Source organism: Eleutherodactylus coqui, chromosome 11 (genome assembly GCF_035609145.1).
Source record: "Eleutherodactylus coqui strain aEleCoq1 chromosome 11, aEleCoq1.hap1, whole genome shotgun sequence".
Lineage (NCBI taxonomy): Eukaryota > Metazoa > Chordata > Amphibia > Anura > Eleutherodactylidae > Eleutherodactylus > Eleutherodactylus coqui.
Window position 1 is genome coordinate 90,382,106 of NC_089847.1, and position 6,000 is coordinate 90,388,105.

General features: G+C 42.8%; 1 protein-coding gene across 4 annotated transcripts in view; it reads right to left on the reverse strand.

Moving 5' to 3' along the window:
* Positions 1-5,779, reverse strand: part of PIDD1 (p53-induced death domain protein 1) — a 41,653-nt gene extending 35,874 nt beyond the window's left edge. Inside the window, exons 1-4 of one of the 4 annotated variants that reach the window (XM_066583014.1) lie at positions 5,578-5,779; positions 5,433-5,493; positions 3,533-3,618; positions 1,527-1,633 (exon numbers count right to left, since the gene is read on the reverse strand). The gene's annotated coding sequence lies outside the window, so the exon portion shown is untranslated. Of the gene's footprint in view, positions 1-978; positions 1,107-1,501; positions 1,845-3,532; positions 3,619-5,432; positions 5,494-5,577 lie in introns of those variants that run through there. The other 3 variants (XM_066583013.1, XM_066583015.1, XM_066583016.1) reach the window with 3 other exon arrangements.
* Positions 5,780-6,000: the final 221 nt, after the last annotated feature.

The window sequence follows — 6,000 nt, forward strand, 5'->3', positions numbered from 1 at the left end:
AGCTGGTCGGCTTTTGGGTGGAGGAAAAAGTGTTGCATGCAGCCCTTTTTCTTCTGGTATTTTGAGCCACATCTGTGACAAAACCTCTAGCCGGAGGTTCCGACGCAGATGTAAAATCACCTTTTTGCAAATGGTTACAATGCGCTATTTTTTCCGTTAAAATAGCAGATGGAATGGAGAGAACTGAGCATAACTGAGACTTAGAAAATCCTAATGAAATCTATGGTAAGTAAAATGGGAAATAAAATGGAACAGCTTTTCCATTTTGCTCATACAACATATGAAAGTTATTATTCTTAAAAGCAATTTTAAGTCCCAACGTCACAGAAGAATTTGGGAATATAAGTTTATAACCACTTTTGATGCTATCAAAAATGGAATGAATCTCGGAGGTTTTTTTTTGCATCATTGGAGATTATGAGATATGAGAAACCCAGAGCAGAGGTAACATGCTGGCCTGGTGACCCTCTAACATCAATTTAGAGACCATAAAACTTTCAAATCCCTTGTCACTGGACTAATTGAGCATTTACTGTTATGCTCATCCCTTTCTGCTATTGATCTAAGTGCTAATTAATCACAACAGGTCTGTGCCTTCTTATCCTGTTCTGGAATTCATTTCAAGTGCAAACTAATTACATCATGCCTGTGCCCTTTCATGTGATCATTTGTATGTGTTTTTATATAAATACGTCTGTAGATCTGTTCCATTATGCCTGAGGAAGAACCCTGAGTAGGTTCATGCATTTTTAACATTATGTATTTTTGCTCAATTGCGTTTTCCGCTCGTGGAGGAAAAATTGCAGCATGCTTCATTTTCATGGGGGCTCCCCACAGACGGCTTCCATTGAAGTCAATGGAAGCTGTCCGACCCGCGGACTGTCCGCAATGACCATTGCAGAGAGGCCGCTGATTGAGCACCATCGCCTAGCAGCGCGGGGAAAGAAGATTTTGCAAAAAAAAATCTGTACTGCGCACGTGTGACGGCGAGCTGCCAGGTCCATCCATAGTACAGAAAAGATGGCGACAAAGCAAGTACACGTAGCCGCTGCTGCCAGAGACGGATTCTGCGTGTGGGATCTGGCTCTGCCATATGCAGGCGCCCTTACTGAGAACAATCACACTCTGCCCCTTTGAAATGGAAAACATAAACCGCTGATGTGAACGAGCCCTTATTTAGATGTTACTCCTTTGGCTAGAACACATCAACAGCGCTGTATGGATATATTCACATATAGCTTGTCCTTAGAGACAACCATGGAGATCCACCTTAACAAACAATTCCTCTTCCTACAACCGTAGTTCTCAGGACCGACCCCGGGGGACCATATTTTAGCAAGTGCAATAGGAAGTGTGAGCAGTAATGTATATGTGCTGTGCTATATGAGCACTACTTAACCCTTTAGTATGTGGGAATATTCTGACAATTCTATTGTGCATACAGAACACTGGGATTATTACTAGGAATGCAACTTTCTGCTAGAATTACACATCAGCTAACCTGCAGCAATAGTCCCACTACTCACAAACTGAAGGCGGTTGATGGACGGTGGGTTTCAGGGAAGGAGTCCTTTGTTCTTCATTGAAGCAGTCTCACTCACAGCAGGCAGGGTAGAGGGGTTCACATATTTTTCTGTAAACTGTAAGGGATGAATGAAGCATTCTGCACACATTTCATGATCTCTGTGTACGGTGGATCTGCAGGTTTCATGAGAGTCACTTTTTTGAACTTCCTGGTTACATGAGGTTTTGGTGACGAGAAGTGGGCAGGAGGAGCTGGAGAGCTCTATCCACCCCTCCCTCTTCTGTCCTGTTCGCATCACAGGACGCTCCTTTTGTGTTGTGCACTAGAGAACTGAATCACACACGAAATATATCTACAGATGTATATGTGTTGTATTGGCGTAGTTCGACACACCACACTTCAACATGCATTTGACCGTGTACATTAGAAAATAAGCAAAAAGGTATCCACATACAGACTGCATAGTACTAATAGGCTTCTACAGATCAGACATGCAGTCCTGTGCAAGAGTGTTAAGCAGAAAAATGCAAAAAAGTAATAATGCTTTCAAAAATAGAAGTGTTAATAGTTTACTTTTGTCAATTAAGAAAATCCAAAGTGAATGAACAAAAGAAAAATGCAAAATGAAATCCACATTTGGTGCGACCACCCTTTTGCCTTCAAAACAGCATCAATTCTTTTAGGTACACTTGCACACAGTTTTTGAAGGAACTCAACAGGGAGGTTTTTCCTCCAAACATCTTGAAGGACTGACCATCTGTAGATGTAGGCTCACTCAAATCCTTCTGTCTCTGCGTGTAATCCTAGACAGACTGGATGATGTTGAGATCAGCGCTCTGTGGGCCAAATCATCACTTCCATGACTTCTTGTTCTACTTTATGCTGAAAAGATGTCTTAAAAGGGTATTCCAGGACATTTAAAAGAATTCTAGCCACCTAATTTGTGTAAAATGAAGACAAAAATAAATACCTATTCTCAGCTTCCAATCCAGCGATGCAGTCCTGATGCCTGCCATGCAGGACCAAGAAGTGGCGGGTGGTCACGTGCCATTCATTGTGCATGTGACCCTTCTGCCACTCACAGGCCTCAGTGGTCATTCTTCTATGGCCGCTAAAGCCTGTGAGTGGCTGAGTGGTGCACCGCTTCTTCTGGATTCCGTGTGGTGGGCATCGGGGTTGCACTATTTAAAGGCTCTAGAATTTTTTTCAATGTTCCAGAAAACCCCTTTAATGACATGGGCTGTACTTTTGGGGTTGTTGCCCTGCTGTAGAATACATTTGGAACCAAGCAGGCATCTCCCTGATGGTATTACATGGTCGATAAGTATCTGCCTGTATTTCCCAGTATTGAGGACACCATTAATCCTGACCAAATCTCTAACTCCTTTAGCTGAAATGCCAATACTTGTAAGGACCCTCCACCATGGTTCACGGTTGCCTGCAGACATCATTACTGTACCGCTCTCCAGCCCTTCTGCGAACAAACTGCCCTTTGCTATAGACAAATATGTCAAATTTTGAAACCTCAGTCCAGAGCTGCCATTTTTCTGCAACCCAGTTCCTGTGTTTTTGTGTATAGTTGAGTCGTCTGGCCTTGTTTCTACGTCAAAAGTATAGCTTCATAGCTAAAATTATCCCATGAAGACCACCTCTGGCCAGACGTCTCAGAACAGTAGATGGGTGTACCCGTGTCCCACTGGTTTCTGCCAGTTCTGAGGTGATCACACTGCTGGATATCTTCCAATTTAGAAGGGAAGCATGATGTGTATTTCATCTGTTGCGCTGTTACCATGGCTGACTGCTGTGTCTACAGTTCTCAACATTGCCCGTTTCTTTCTGCTTCTTCAAAAGCGCCTGAACAGCAAGTCTTGAAACCCAAGTGTGCTTTGAAATCTTTGCCTGCAAGAGACCTTGCTCGTGCAGTATAACTATCTTGTGTCTTGTTGCTATGCTCAGTCTTTTAATGGTATATGACCTGTGACTAGAAACTGTCTTCCACAACCTCACCTTTGTAGCAGAGTTTGGCTGTTCTTGACCCAGTCTTAAGCCTCCTACACAGCTGTTTCTGGTTTATTTAATGACTGTGTTTCAACCTACATATGAAAATGATGATCATTATCACCTGTTTTGTATAATTTGTTAATCATTAGAGATGAGCGAATCTACTCGTTTCGAGTATTTACTCGATCGAGCATCGCGATTTTCGAGTACTTCAGTACTCGGGTGAAAAGATTCGGGGGGCGCTGGGGGGCGGGGGGAGGCGTGGCGGCGTGGGGGGTAGCAGCGGGGAACAGGGGGGAGCCCTCTCTCTCTCCCTCTCCCCCCCACTCCCCGCTGCAACCCCCACTCACCCACGGCGCCCCCCGAATCTTTTCGCCCGAGTACGGAAGTACTCGAAAATCGCGGTGCTCGGGCGAGTAGGCTCGCTCATCTCTATTAATCGTACAAGTATTGACATTACGTTGCTTTGTTCTTTTCCCTTAACAAGCTCTCTTAAAGGGATACTTCAGGGAAATTGGATGTATTATATAATGCATAGTTCAGGTCTTGGGGGAGAATAGGGGTTGTTATATAACTTCTCCATCAAGTAGTCATTAAATATAATTTTAGGAGATTTCATTACAATCAGTTCCTCAATATAATGACAATATAAACAGCAGTTTATTAATAAGCAAGCAGGTAAAATGTATCATATTTAAATATTTGCTATAGGGTATTCCGATATTAGACATTTAAGATATATCCACATGATATGCCATAATGTCTGACCTCTGGGACCCACATCTATCCCAAGCTTCTATTCCCTGCATCTCGGCGGAGAATGAATGGAGAGGTGGCCGCACATGTCCACAGACCTCTCCATTCCCTTGGATGGCTCTTGTAGATTGTGGACCAGACTAGGCTCCTCCTGATCTGAGAAATCATGGACAGCAGTACAGAAGACATCAGAATGTGGAGTTTAGGAGAACAATTCTCCAGCCTCCACTGAGTTTCCATAATTCTTACTGAGCTTTGGTGTAATTAAATTAGAAGACGTAAATTGGCTGATAAACTCCCTGTAGGTTGCGATCATGGTAACAACTACATTACAGATCCCAGGGCACCGCAGAATGCCATAGTCATTACCTGTGTGTGAAAGTGTAAGCATATGTTTCTGCCCTCTCCCATTTCTCTGCACTAACCCCCATTATATTGCTCATTAATAATGAGTCATTAGATAAACCCTATAACAAACAACACTTGGGCTACCTACACATGGGCGAGTGCGATATCGGGGGATGTGTTTTACTGTCCCATTTAAAACAATGGGCGATGTGTTTTGAGGAACGCAAAAAGATAGGACGTGCCCCAATTTTTTCCCTCACCACGATGCATATGGCTCTATTCAAAAGAATGGAATTCATATCTGTGCAAGATTTGTGAATCTCGCAATGCACAAATCTTGTGTGAAACCAGCCTTACATACACTATGTTGGCAAAAGTATTGGGGCACACATAGAAGGTGATGAAATTCGATTTTATTCAGCTTTTTCAATACGGTGTTGGGCCACCTTTGACCTAAATGATTGCTGAAAAAACTGCTAGGCATTCTTTCTACCAAATTTCAATAGATGTCGGGATAGATATGGATGTGGGGGGTTGGGCTTGCACAGATATGGCATCCTAGTTCATCCCAAAGATGCTCGATGGGATTTAGATCTTGACTTTGGGCTGGCCAATGATGTTTCTGGACCTTCTGTCCCGCAAACCAAGCCTCAACGCTGTGTGCTGTATGACATGGTGTATGGTCATGTTGGTAGACACACTGAGCTGAACCAAAGTATTGCTACCGGGAAGGTAATGCCATATTGTCCTAAATGTCTGTAATGGGATAAGCTCACACATCAGATTTGTATATCCTCTTCACCTGACAGCACAGGATTGATGCATAGAGTCCTAATGCGTTCGTCAACATAGCGCATCATCACCTGAAATAAAAAGAAAATATTTTGGGATAGCGCCTTGTGCAAGTGGCAATAATGGATATTTAGTGAATAATTAAGACAACTTACCTGGTGTGCACAGTCCTCAAAGAAGACTGTCACCACACCTGAAGTCCAGGTCAGCAAAAAGATACGGGTCTTGTGCACATAGGCATCCTAGGGTAATAGGAGAGCCACAGGACAAATCCAAAAATGGCAGTTTTTGGCCAATCCAAGATGAGGAAATAGACAGAAAAAATCCCTGCGCTCAACAAGAAAGGTATATAGAGGAAATTCATCCAAAAAAAACAACCGTAGTTGTATAATAAAATATATATATTTAATATATTACAAGGAGGGTAAAAAAAGAGTACAAAGGATATACAAAATACTATATGAAACGCGTTTCGGCAACACTATGTCTAAGCAAACAGGGTCTATACCAGTGCATACTATGCTTGAGAAATGCGACATAGTATTGCAGAAGCGCGTTGCATATAGTATTTTGTATGT